Raw genomic sequence first — 14,852 nt, 5'->3', positions numbered from 1 at the left:
CCTTTCTTAACTAATGATATATCCTTTGGAGCTAATCTTGTTATAGTATGAGATGTTAATTTATACCCATTTTCTGCCAGACTGCTTTCCAATTTTCTCAGCATTTTGTGGTGATTAATAAATCCTAGTTCCATAGTTGGGGTATATAATGACCCATGGCTATTGTACTCAACTTTTCTTTTTCAGCATATTATGTACTTGATCTACTCAGTTTCTCAAGCTTATTTTTAAGAAGCTGCTCCTTCCCTAAAATTACAGAGCTAGAGAGAATTTAAAGGTTTTAAACCCATATTCCTGATCCAAAAACTAATGCTCTATCTGTTACAATTAGTATCTTTTGCTACACTATTCTGAATATCAATTTGAATTTAAAAAGTGACTAAATTATCCACATATTTTAGCTTACAAGACTTTGAGACTTAAAGGACATGAATAATAGCTAGCTCTTGATGGGTAATTTAATACTTGCAAAGCTTTTTACAAATATTGTCTCATTTGTTTCTCATATCAACCTTAATGGGTAGTTACAATTATTATTTCCATTCTACAGATAGAGATAATCAGACTGGAATAAGTTAAGTGATTGTCTAGAGTCACATAACTAGGAAATGCCAGAGTGAATTTGAACTCAGGTCTTGTGGGTCTAGGTACAGCACTCTATCTCCTATGCTAACTGTTTAAAGAAATTATCACAGAAATAAATGTCCAACAGATAGCAAAATATTTATATCATAATATGTCACCAAATAAGAGGAAACAAAATGAATGCTAAATTGATTAGGGACTAGCTAAAGAAATTATGGTATATGAAAACTAAGGAATATTATTTAGTAATGACAAACATTAGGATTTTAAAAGAAAAATTCATTACATTTATAGGGCTTTGTGAACAGTATGAAACTTGGGATGTCTAACAAAATTTATACTGCAAGAGGCTTACCTCATTACTTAGATCCATAAGTTTTATCTCCAGCAGACTTTCTCCAATGTATAATCAAGAGTATGAGTTCTATGTAAAGGCCTTGCCATTGACAAAAGGCATTACTTTGTACCAGTACAAATATCTTCATGTCTAAGGATGATCTTTTTCCAGAGAAAATCATGAGTAAATCTATAAGACTTTACCCCATTATGAATCCTCTGACATAAAGTGAGAGATGATCTCTGGTTGAAGGGCTTCCTCCTTTATGTCCATATAAGGCATCTACCCAGAATAAATTTTTTTTTTGTGCAACAAATTCTGTACTCATTTGAAAGTCTTTCCTCATTCATTATTGTGACAAAACTAATATTTAATAGCAATTCTTTCGCGGGAAATAAGGAATGACTGTTACTTGAAGACTACCACATTAATCATATTCATAAGGTTTTTCTCATGTGTGTGTTTTTTGATGTTTACTAAGACAGGAGATGGATCTGAAACTCTTTCCACATTGATTACATTCATAAGGTTTCTCTCCAGAGTGAATTCTTTGATGTTCAACAAGAATGGATCTTATTCAGAAAGACTTTCCACATCGATTACATTCATAAGGCTTCTCTCCTGTGTGGATTCTCTGATGCGCAACAAGTTTTGAGTTCTCTGTGAAGGCCTTTTCACACTGAGTACATTCATAAGGTTTCTCTCCAATGTGGATTCTCAAATGTACAGCTAGTTTGGAGGTCTGTGTGAAAACCTTTCCACACTGATTGCATTTGAAAGTTTTCTCTCCAGAATGGATTCTCTGATGTGCAATAACAGAAGCATGTTCACGAAAAACTTTACCACATTCATGACACTTGTGAGATTTCTCTCCATGGAGGATTTTCTGATTTTTAGCAAGTTCAAAGCTGCCTCTCAAAGCCTTTTCACATTGATTATATTCATAAGGCTTCTCAGTAGCATGGATTTTCTGATGTTTAGTAAGACAAGAGCTGGATATGAATGCCTTTTGACATTGTTTACATGCATAAGGTTTCTCTCCAGTATGAATCTTCTGGTGTTCTACAAGAATTGATTTTGTTTGGGAAGTCTTTCCACATTATTTACAACCATAAAATTTCTTTCCAGTGTGAATTCTCTGGTGTTCAAGAAGAATTGATCTTCTTTTGAAAGTCTTTCCACATTGATTACAACCATAAAGTTTCTCTCCAGTGTGAATTCTCTGATGCAGATCAAGACTGGATCTTGTTCTGAAAGTCTTTCCACATTGATTTACATTCATATGGTTTTTCTCCAGTGTGAATTCGTTGATGTACATGAAGACTGGATCTTGTTCTGAAAGTCTTTCCACATTGCTTACATTCATATGGTTTCCTTCCAGTATGGATTCTCTGATGTCGAGCAAGACTAGTTCTGTGTGAAAGCCTTTCCACACTGATTATATTCATAAGGTTTCTTTTTATTGTGGATTCTCTGATATTTCAAAAGACAGGAGTTTTGTGTGAAAGCCTTTCAACATTGATTACATCCATAAGGTTTCTTTCCAGTGTGAATTCTCTGATGTATAGCATGTCTGGACCTATTTGTGAAAGTCTTTCCACATTGCTCACATTCATAAATTTTCCCTGCAGTGTGAATTTTATGAGGGTTGATGAACTTTGAATTCTGGCTGAAGGTTTTCCCATCATCATTCTCTACATAAACCATTTCTCCAGTATGAATTTTCTTATGTCTAATGAAGTCTGCACTCAAATTGGGTGTCATTTCCTGTTGACATATTTGCATTTCAAGAGGCTTTTCAGAAGACTGAATAAGCCCAACCTTTCGAATAAAGCATTTCTTAATTTCAGTATACTGAAAACATTCTTTAGAGGTCATTTTCTTACAGAGAATTAGTACTGAATATTGTCTGAAATCCTTCTCATTTTTATCAAATTTACAGTGTTGAATTTTCTCTATTATGAGATCTGAGTCACAGATTTCTTTCAAATTGTACTCATAGGGACCAACATTCATGAATCTTTATGATTGAGATTCTTCTACAGAAATGCTCAATCTTGCAGTAGTCTCATTAACTTCAAACCTGGACTCTGAATCTGAAGGAAAGAAACCATATTTACAGACACTCATGCATATAAATAAATTCTCTTCTCTCCACTAGTAGCTCTTTAATCAAATATTATAATCCTAGGTTCAAAGAAAAAATCAAATTCTTAAATGAATTTCATATTATACCATGTTTAATACCTTGAAAGTTATAACTTATTTGATGAAAACTGCTAATAATAATCAAAAGAAATTTAATTGAAGTGTTATAGATAATAAGCTGGAACTCTTGCCATTCTCTCTTCTCTCCACAAGTAAACCAACTTATATTCTTTTTCCCCAGTCAAAAAAGAAGACTTTTGAAACTCAACAGTCAATCAATTGAAAATGCCATTAGCTAATGTCTACAGGATGATTTTATTTGTGATGAACTTCACAAATAACAATGCAGGGTAGGATACCCATTACATTTTCCAATTGAAGGCATGAGCTCAAAATAGCCAAGTCATATGACTAAATCCCTGCAGGTGAGATTAGAACCAAACCCTAAGACTAAACATGCACTTTTCCCAGCACTAAAAGTCCATCTTGAATAATTCTACTTTGTAGTTGATTTTGTATTGCAATTCATTCTGGATCTGGTTAAGCCTCCTTTCTATGTACTTAGTTAAGTTCAAGAATTCAAGCTTTCCTTTTGGAGACAGTTTAAAGATCAGCCTAACCAAAATTCACTGTAATTAAAAGGAAAGGACTGTCATCTTCTATACCACTAACTCTGATAAATAAGATATTTAGTATTAAGTCCTAAAGTTACCTCTAAGAGATACTATTCTCCTTGAACGGTTCTTGCACCATTAAGAAAAACTGCTATCTCCCTACCTATCCCTCAAGGTACCAGGGAGCCTGCTGTAATGCACCAGCAAAAATTATATGATGCAAATGGATCGCTTAAAACCCACAGCATTTCTTAGTGAAGGAGGAAAGTGTCACTAGTTCCATGTAGGGAGTAGTTCATCTTCTTTGGGAAATTCAATCATAATGTTCTTGCCCTCTTGATGATGACAGGCAGATTCATCAATAATATTGCACCATGTTCTTTATTGTCTTGTACTTTTGAAAACTCTAAGGTAGCTAGTAGCTGAACAAGTTATGGTATATGAATGTTATGGAGTACTATTGCTCTATAAGAAACCATGAATGGGTTGGACTCTAGAGAAGTATAGAATGAATTTCAGGAACTGATGAAGGAAGCAGAGCCAAGAGAACATTTTACACATTAACAACAACACTATGAATTGATCAATTTTGATGGATGCAGCTCCCCTCAGCAGACAGGAAAAACCTGAATTCAAATCCCACCTCCAGATACTTTTTAGTACTGTGACCCTAAGCAGATCACTTAGCCTCTTCTTGCCTCTGTTTCCTGAATTGCAAAAAGAAGATAACAATAGCATCTATTGACCAGTATTCTCAGGATCAAACAAGATGATGATTGTAAAGCTCTTAGTCCAAAGTCTAGTGGGCATTACTTAAATGCAATTTATCATTATCATTTTGCTGTGGGTTTTTGTTATTATTACTTCAATTCATATTGAAGACCAAGTTTGATTGCTCTTTAACCAAAATATTGCAATCCTATTTTCAAAGAAAAAATCCAGTTTTTAAATGTATTTCATATTATATTATGTTTGATACTTTGAAAGTTATAATTTATTTGATGTAAATTGCTATTTATAATCAAAAAAATCTATAAAATAAGGAAATTTAAATTGAAGTCTTATAGGTAATAAGCTGGAACTCTTGCTTTATATTTAAAAAATAATTCTTGCAATCATTAAATTTTCAGAATTATTTTATACTTAGGATTTTATTATGTTTAGAGTTTATAATAATGTGTTGTAATGAAAATATTGATTTGGAGCATTTAAGCAAATAGATAATTAATATAGAAATTAAAAGCATAAATATTAAGAATACTATGAGTAGCAGTAGTTTCAATGACTTGGGAAGATTCAAAACACACTTGTCATTGTTTTTGCTAAAAGAGATCCTAAGAACAAAAAATTTGGAGAACCACTTTTCTGAAGTCATGGTTGTACACTGCATGGCTCAGAATTGCTACACTATAATACACTCATTCAGCTGATTCAGTTAATTTCCATATTTCTCTGAAACTATGCCTTTTAACATTTCTTAAGGCTGAAAAATCTTACATTTTATTCTTAGACCATCAATCATTTGTTTAGATATCTCTCGATATATGCTAACTAACTTTGTTTCTAGTTCTTTGAAACAACCAAAAAATAGCAACTATAATTTTTGCAATGGGTCAGTGGGTTTTTTAAAATTAATTTAACCTTACTCAATCCCTTTAGTTGATAGATCTGTTAGTGGTTATCATGGGATTAAAGGGCAGCTAGGTGGTACAGTGGATAGAGCACTGGCCTTGGAGTCAGGAGGATGGGAGTTTGAATCTGGCCTTGGACCTTGGGCAAGTCACTTCACCCTGATTGCCTCACATCCAGAGTCATCACCAGTTATCCTGATTCATATCTGGCCAATGGATCCAGATGGCTCTGGAGGAGAAAGTGAGGCTGGTGACTTAGCACTCAAAATACAATTCATCTACTTGTCATGGCATCACCTCCCTGATGTCATGGTTTTCTTCGAGAATGAAGGACAAACATTATTATTACTAGGTTGAAGGATGTCCAGGTAAGTGAGTCAGTGGACAGAGTTCCAAATAGTATTAGAGAATGAAATGCCTTCATTTGAATGCCAGGTGAATCTTTGTTTCAAGGGTATTTCTTACTTATTAGAAGTGCAGATTCTGCTTGATAATGCCTTCAGCTCTCCTCCTCCATTATTATGGGTCAATTCTTTTTTCCATCTATCCTCTTATCATCTTTGCTCCTGCCTTGATCTTTAGAAACAAAAAATAGATGGGAAAGGGAATAGGATCAAGACTACTAATATAGGCTTAAAATGGCATGATCTTCACTCCACACCCCACTTTGTCATCCATCCCAGTCCCAGATCACTAGTTATAACATTATCTTATTGAAGTCTCCTGTCTTTTTTATCTCAACTATAGTGGAAATATTTTCCATCCTGAGACACAGAAGCTGGAGCACTGGACCTGTAGTCAAGAAGACTCAAACTCAAACACACTTGCTACCTATATGACACTGAGCAGTACCTCTGTTTACCCTGGTACTCTCATCAGTAAAATAAGGATGATAAGAACATCTACTTCACAGGATTGCCATAATGATCAAATGACATCATATGTGTAAATCACTTGGTACATAGTAGATGTTGGGTAAATGTGACCTTTTAGCATCAGTATTGTGATTTTGATGATTTCCTCCCCAACTTTGCTCTCCTTAAACTGCTCTTGTCCTCTCACCTTCTAGTCCTTTATTTCTTTGTTGAACTTAATGTATTGCCATACCAAACCCCCTTCTTTAACTGGATCAGCTCAGAGTGTGGCTCATGGTGTGTTGTTTCTTCTCAAACCACCTGTTGCTATTCCAGACGGTGAGCTCCTTGCCAGCAGGGGCTGGCTTTTACATTTCCTTGTAACCCAAGAATTTAGTGGCTGGAATGGAGTGACTGGGACCAAGTCCCTTGTTCTCTGAAGTCTGGACTCTTGCCTAATTCTGGCCTCCCTATTTCTATCTATTTCTTGCATCTTATCACATAGAAGGAGTTACTTTTTCTCCTTCAAACCCTGATTGAACCTGATCAGACCAAGTATGGAATATCAAAAAGGTTTTTTAGGTTATCAGAAGTTTTTGTGCTTTGCTGGCTGGGAGTCTCTCCCTCTCCCAGCTGAGAACTTAGCCTTATTTATTTCATAGAAAAATTTAACATCTGTCATGTGGTTTCCTCCTTTTCCTCTTTTGTCCCTGTTGTCCATAAAGAGGTACTCTTACTGTATTCCATTTCCTTGGATTTCTTAGAGGATCATAGATTAATCACTAGAAGGGAAGTGAAAGGCCATGGTGTAAAACTCCTAATTTCACTGATGAGAGAAATGAGGCTCAGTGACTTAGAGGTTCATACTGCTCAAAAGCTTCTAAAAAAGAATTTCAAGTCAGGGATTCTGGACCCCAAGTCTAGCATCCCTTTTACTACAATACAGATGCTTCCCATGATAATATCCCTCACAGAACTACTTTCATCTTACTCACCTGGCCAGCAGTTCCTCAGGTCTATTGGATCCAGGATCCACGATGCTTCCCTTTCCTCAAAATGGAAGAAGAAATCTTCTCTGAGAACTGGAATTCTTTGATGTGAAGAATAAGGAAGGGTTGAAGATGGAAAGCAATTTATTCTTTATTCCTTTTTAGGGAAAGGGAACTTGCAAGTTAATCCATAGGATGATTCCAGGACTCTTCAAGAATGAATGACACAGTATTTGCTGTTGGGAGCCTGGGTAGTGGTAGATCATGTAGTTATTTAGAACTAAACAATTCTGTCTTTGTTGACCCACTTCCTAGAAAGATGGCCACATTTTATAGCTTCCATTAGCTAGCAATTAGAACCAGCTAAGAGCACTAGGTCTGGAGTCATTGTGCCCCTGCACAAATTATTTAATTGTTTGCCTTAGACCCTCAAATATTAGCTAGGAATAATAAAAGCACAAAATTCACAAGGTATTATCAGGATCAGATGAAATAATATTTCTACAATACAAAGTAGGCCTGGATAAATGCTTTCCTTTCCTACCATCTGAGAATTTGGGGGAAGAAAGTTAGACTTACTACACAAGGCAAGATCAGACTTAATAAGAAGATTTTAAAAGACTAGTCCTATCCTATAGAGGAAGAATTTGCTTTAGGATAGAGGGTTCCCTTTAGTGCCCATCTTCAAGGAAAATTTGCAGGGTTTCAGAAATTTTGCAGATAAAATCCACGTCCAGGCAGGAGCTAGGCTAGACAATGTCTGAGATTAGTTCCAAATTTGAAATGTTAGAAACCTTGTTAGTTTTGTAACCTAAATCTATCAAAAATAGGAAAAAGCCAGCTTCTCAAGCTGTCACAAAATGCAAAGACCTCTTATCAGGAAAAGCAGGCAGCAGGAAGACCTTGTGAAGAAACTACCACTTTTGACTTTCTAATAAATAATAAATGATCAGAACCTTACACTAGTGAAGAAACAAAGAAATTCCTTTAGACAGATTCGTAATTACCAATGAAGTTGTGCTTACCTATGGAAATCATGTTCTTGGCTTCCAGCATGGCTCTTTCTGAGAATGGTCCAAGAGGTGCCACTCCTCCTGTGTGAATTTCACAGCCACATCTTTGAATGTTAGTGACTCCTAAACATTGAAATTCACAATACTTAGAGCTAAAAGAAACCTCAGAATTCATCTAGTCATTAAGGTACAGGAGGACAGTGAAGCACAGAGAAGGGATTTCTTAAAGATTTTCTCATGTATGAGTGTCATTCAACAAATTAGAACTGTAGCTAGTAAAACCCAAATGGAATGAGAAAAAATATTTTTTTATTTGTAATCAGAATAAAGCTGACAAATATCATGAAATGTTTCTCTCTGGAATTAAAAAGATATGCTTTCCATCAGTGAGGTATGAGAATCTATAGAGAAGAAAAAGAGGTGATGTGGAATTTCTTCATCAAAATTCTCAGTGATATGTAAAAACTCTATAACCATTTGTGCAAAGCTGTCGAATACCATGTGTTCTAGGAATCAAGAAATTATCTTTGAGTACTGAAAAGAGGAAAAAAGAAAAGATCATTTCCTAAAAGTCTAAAATAATGACTTTTCTACATGAAGAGGTTCATAAGGGAAAATAACAATCTGGACTATACTGAGTAGTATGAGATTTTAATGAGTCAAGTGAAGAGTTATTTATGGTTATATTGAAGGCTGGAGGTGACCATGGATAAGGAAAAATATCCAGTGTCTTTGTTTTATGATTGTTTAAACTTGTTAATGGCATATATTCATTAATTTTCATATTTCATCATATAGAAATGAGTATGGGGAAAGGAGAGTTCCTTTATTAAAAATGTAATATTTCATTACCTGGGGTTAGAGACTGACCTAAATCATGAGAGACATTTCAATTTTTTTTAGGTTTTTTGCAAGGCAAATGGGGTTAAGTGGCTTGCCCAAGGCCACACAGTTAGGTCATTATTAAGTGTCTGAGGCTGGATTTGAACTCAGGTACTCCTGACTCCAGGGCCGGTGCTCTATCCACTGCGCCACCTAGCTACCCTGACACATTTCAATTTATGAGAAGAAAATTATCTAAAAGTATCCATAAAACTCTAAAACACTGAAGAGCAAGAGTCAGTATAATGAATTAAAAGACAGATTGATGGAGGAAATGGAAGAAACTATCCAGATATGAAAATGTCATGATACTTGAAGTTATTTATTTTTCCAACCTGCTACATGTAGAATATGTGTGGGATGGTATCTTATTTGATGCTCTCACATTTCATTATCTGTCATTCCATTAGTGTTATAATTTGCTCTTTCATAGGTTCTATTATTTAAGAACAGTTCTTGATCATGAGGATGTCTTTTCACTTTCATCATTTTGCTTTCTTTAACATATCTGATTTATGCTTTTTTTTGAAATCCATTTCTCCTTGAACTTCCTTTTAATTATTTACCTTCTGTGTAATTTAGACATTTATTAGTCTTTTCCCACTTTTGAGATTCCCAAGAATTTACAAACCTTTCCTTTCCTCTTGGGTCTTTTAATTCACAATTCTTCACTATATGTTATCTAGTTACAGTATGGGCTCTCACCACAGTACCTTTAATGATTGATAATTCGTGTCAATTGATTCTCTAACTCATAACAGAAACTACTGCAAATCTCTTCCCTCTCCAACTTCCCCCTTATATCCTTCACCACCAAGGGTTGAGACTATGAACTTCAAACTCAGCTCATATATATATCAATTCTTACCTGAATCCAGTCCCTTGGGACGTCTCTGAAAGACTATCTGCACTATTCCACAGGAAGCTTATTTTTGGAATAGCATCTTCTTGTAACATCTTTTTTTTTTTTAAACTTTTTGCAAGGCAATGGGGTTAAGTGGCTTGCCCAAGGCCACACAGCTGGGTAATTATTAAGTGTCTGAAGTCAGATTTGAACTCAGGTACTCCTGACTCCAAGGCCGGTGCTCTATCCACTGTGTCACCTAGCTGCCCCTTGTAATATCTTTTGACCTTCAGTGACTTCATCACTACCTTCTGCCTTGCTGATTGGAGGGTGGGGCATGAACCCCAAACACACATCTAAGGAGAGGGTTGAACTCAGATATTTCATTTCTTACCCAGTTGCACTGCTCTGGATCTTTGGACTGACTTTTCCACTATTCCCCAGGGTCTGACATGTTCTTCCTGTCTCACTGAGGGCTTCATTTTGTGTGTTGTCTTTCCCCTCAAGACTGTAAATTCCATGAGGTCAGGGACTGTCTTTTCTTGTATTTGAATCCTCATCCCTTAGCACAATGCCTAACAGATTGTAAACAGTAAGTGTTTACTGATTATTGATCAATACTCTCATCTGTATAGCTTTCCTGTTATTTGACTTTAAAAATAGAAGCCATTGGGACAGCTAGGTGGTGCAGTGGATAGAGCATCGGCCCTGGAGTCCAGAGTACCTGAGTTCAAATCTGACCTCAGACATTTAGTAATTATCTAGCTGTGTGACCTTCAGCAAGTCACTTTAACCCCATTGCTTTGTCAAAAAAAAACAAACCTGAAGCCCTTCAATGTGGGTCACTTCTGATCATAACTTCTTTTCAAACATCTCAAAATGGATGTGAAGTATATATCTTAAATTCAGTGTGCCCATAATAAAACTCATTACCTTGCCCCCTAAGGTTTCCCTTACCGTCCTACCTTCTTTATTACTGTTAAGGGCAACAACCTCGGAGTCCAAGTGTTCAAAACTTAGGTGTCACCCTTGACTCATCTCCCTTTATCCAGTCTGTTGCCAATACTTCTGCATTTCACTTTTGCCACGTATCTCAAATAAAGCTCCTTCTGTGTTGCTGCAACCAACCTGATGCAGACCCTGATCTCCTCATGCTGGAACTATTAGCAAGAGCTTGTTGATGGATTGCCTTATGTCAAGACCCCCCCCCCCCCCCCATGCAATCTCATTTGGCCAAAAAAGTGATTTTCCTTTATCAAAGGTCCAACCACGTCATTTCCCTACTCAATAAACTGAAGTGTACCTATCTGGCTATATCCCATGCTGCCTTATGTAAGCGTGGCTAGCAAGCAGCCTGGCCATTTTAACAGGATCAAACACAGTATTATTTATAATGCCCTTGTAATACAGAAGATGCCATATAACCAGGTCCATCTACATTTACATCCTGCTTATACTTTACTTCTCCTTCCACCTACTACTCTGACGTCGTGACACTGGCCTCCTGGCTCATATTCCACATCCCTTGTCTGGCCTTTCTGCTGACTGTCTCTCAAGCTTGGAATGTTCTCCCTCCTCACCTTTACCTCCTGGCTTCCACAGCGGATGGAGCGCGGGGCCCTGAGTTCAAATTCGGCCTCAGATACTTGCTAATTGCCCGGATGTGTGACCTTGGCCGAGTCACTTAACCCCAGTGCCTTAAATAAATTTTAAAAAATAGAAAAGGAATGACAGGTGAGAGGACCGGCACAGCTCACCTGCCTGGGGGGCTGGGGGGGGGGGGGCTCTTCAGGCTGAGCAGGGCAGGAAGGAGGCCCCGCCCTGCCCGGGGGCGGGGGAGCGGAAGAGCTTCCGGGGGAGCGGAAGAGCTTCCGGGGGAGCGGAAGAGCTTCCGGGGGCTCGGGGCGGCGATGGGGGCCGGGACGAGGGCCCGGGGGCGCGGGGAAGCGCGCTCCTGGTGCTCCGGGACGCCCCCCAGCGGCCGCGGCCGGGAGCAGCGGGAGCCGCCGCGGGGCCGGACCCCTCAAAGCCCAGGCGGGAGCTCAGGCGCGGGGCGGGGCGGCGCGGCTCCTCCCGGTCCTACAGCCCCGCCCCGGAAGTCCGGCGCTGGCCAAGCTCCAATGGCCCCCGGGGCCACCCGAGATCCCGCCTCTCCGCGGCCAAGAGCCCCGCCCTCCACCTGCGGCCTCCGCCCAGGAACCAAACTCCGCCCCATCTGGCTGCGGACCCCCCCCAGAGCTTGGGGAAATGAGCCCTCTGATTGGCAGGAAAGTTTGTTTTCTGATTGGTGGAGGTAGACGTCCTCTGATAGGTGGGACGGTAACCCGTCTCCTGATTGGTTGGAATACATCGTGACCTCTGATTGGCAGTTCCAGGATCTCCAAAGCACTTCCATGTAGCTTCTCCTCGCCAAGTGCTAGAAGAGAGTTCAAACCTAAGCGACGTTCCCAGTGTAGACAGCCTTTACCCCTGCGTGCAATAATCTTGGGTCTAAGCAGGAACTTCGGGGTCGCCCGCATGCACCATGACCTGTGATAAATGGGGCATAAGGTGAAGCGCGCGTGCGTGTTGAAAAAATCTGTGTGAGGATTCTGGGAAACCTTAAGTGTGGGCGCATGCGTACTTTCTGTGCTAGAGGGGCGGGGCCGCAGAGCTCGCCAAGATCCCGGATCCTTTGACTTCCGGCCGGTCCTGCGGTGCCGCCCACATCCGGAGGCCGGAGGTTGGGATAGGGCCGTGGAAGCAGCCCCTGCTACGATAGGACGAGAGATGGGAGGGGGCGGGGCGGGGCGGGGCGTGCGGGGCCTTGACAGGCGTGACAGATGGGAGGGGCCGAGGGGGAAGGGCAGGTCCTTTGGCCCCTAGAGGAAGGGCGTGACCACGGCGAGGCGGCAGGAGGCTTTTTCATAAAAGTATTTTTACTTGTTCAAGGATTCCCAATTACAAGTGAAAAACAATGTAGGGATCCTTTAAAACATTTTGAGTTCCAAATTCTTTCCCTTCTCCCTTCCCCATTCCCCTCCTTGAGGAAGCAGGCAACTTGATGTGGGTTATGTAGGTGATGTGCAAACTGAATCTCCACCTTAGCTGTATTGCAAAAGAAACACAAATAAAATAAAAATAGGAACAAAGACTTGTGTTTTTTCCCAGGCAAATGGGGTTAAATGACTTGCCCAAGGTCACACAACTAGGCAATTAGTAGCTGAGGAGGGATTTGAACCCGGGTTCTCCTGACTCCAGGCCAGTGCTCTATCCACTGTGCCACCTAGTTGCCCCTGTATTTTTTTTCCCCAAGAATCTTTCAAACTGCAGTCAGAGTTCCTAAGTTCACTCTGGAGGACAATGGCATTTTTCATCTTGGGTCTTTTAGAATTGTCTTGGATCATTGCTTTGATCAGAGCACTTAAGTCTTTCAAAATCGATCACCCTTACAATTGTCCTTCTGGTTCTGCTCTCTTCACTTTGTATCACTTTATGTAAAGCTTTTCCAAATTTTTCTGAAACCATCCTGCTGTCCTATCTTATAGCACAAGAGTATTTAATCACAATCACCTGCCATAACTTGTTCAGTCATTCCCCAATTGATAATCATCCCTTCATTTTCCAATTCATTGCCACCACAAAAAGAGATGCTAAAAATACTTTGGTACAGTTAGCTCTCCCTAGTCCCCCTTCTTTGGGTAATAGATCTAGTACTGGTATTGCATGGACAAAGAATGTACATAGTTTTATAAACTTTTAGGCAATGTTTCAAAGGATTCTCTAGGATAGTTGTATTAGTTCACAGCAATGCATTAGTGTCTCAATATTTCCACATTCCCTCCAGCATTTGTCATTTTATTTTTCTTTTATGTTAGCCAATATGGTAGTTATCAAAAGCTTTCTCAGTTATTTTAATTTCATTTCTCTAATCAGTAGTGATTTAGGACAGTTTTTCATGTAACTATTGATAGATTTGATTTTTTTTTGCAAGGTAAATGGGGTTAAGTGGCTTGCCCAAGGCCACACAGCTAGGTCATTATTAAATGTCTGAGACTGGATTTGAACCCAGGTACTCCTGACTCCAGGGCCGGTGCTTTATCCACTGCCACCTAGCTGCCCTGCCCCTGATTTTTTTTAACTTCCTGTTCATATCCTTTGTCCATTTATCAGCTGGGTAATGGCCACTATTTTTATAAATTTGGATTGGTTGGTATATATATATATATGTATATATATATACATATATATATATATATATGAAAAACAGCTTTTATCAAAGAAATTTAATGAAGCCCCCCCCCTCCCCTTTCCTATTTTTTTTTATCCACATTGTTTTCTTTGTGTAAAAGCTTTATGATTTCATGGTATTCAAAATCCATTTTCCATATTGTGATCCTCTCTATCTTTAGTTTGGTCAGTTTTTTCCTCAACCATATGTTATAAATGGCTGGAGAATACTTAGTCCAGAGTGATTAAAATGTTTTTTATTAAGACATCTTAACAAAATGGCACACATCTCTAATGGTGGGAGAGAGGGGCAGGGAAATCCCAACATAAAAGCTCTTTTATGTACTTTAAAAGACTGTTCCTGCCCCCTCATACAACCTGCTGGTGTCACAAATCTAATTGATGCATTGATTCCTATACATTTCCCCACCCTACTCATTATCCTAATGAACAAGAACAGCTACATCTCCCCGAGCCATGAACATGCACAAGGGAGAAGGTCAAGATTCTTGGTTAAGTTAATAGCAGGTGGAGCAATCTCATTAGTTTTTTTTATCAGATTTGAGGTCACCTGCCCATAAAGCAACAACAGACCCCAATCTTTGTAATGTAAATTTATACTCCTCCGTTCCTGTGGAAACCAAACACCCACATTTTCCTCACCAATGGATCTGTACATTTTTCCACACTCTCCCAATTTACTTATGATGCCACCCTTTATGTACATCATTTATCTATTTTGATTG

At 38.9% G+C, this 14,852-nt stretch overlaps 1 pseudogene; it reads right to left on the bottom strand.

Annotated features, from left to right (window-relative positions):
- LOC141508984 (uncharacterized) overlaps positions 1–10,457 on the bottom strand; it is a 35,411-nt pseudogene extending 24,954 nt beyond the window's left edge.
- Positions 10,458–14,852: the final 4,395 nt, after the last annotated feature.

The sequence above is a fragment of the Macrotis lagotis genome, chromosome 1, assembly GCF_037893015.1.
Source record: "Macrotis lagotis isolate mMagLag1 chromosome 1, bilby.v1.9.chrom.fasta, whole genome shotgun sequence".
In the NCBI taxonomy this organism is placed as follows: Eukaryota; Metazoa; Chordata; class Mammalia; order Peramelemorphia; family Peramelidae; genus Macrotis; species Macrotis lagotis.
This window is presented reverse-complemented; position numbering and strand designations above follow the sequence as displayed.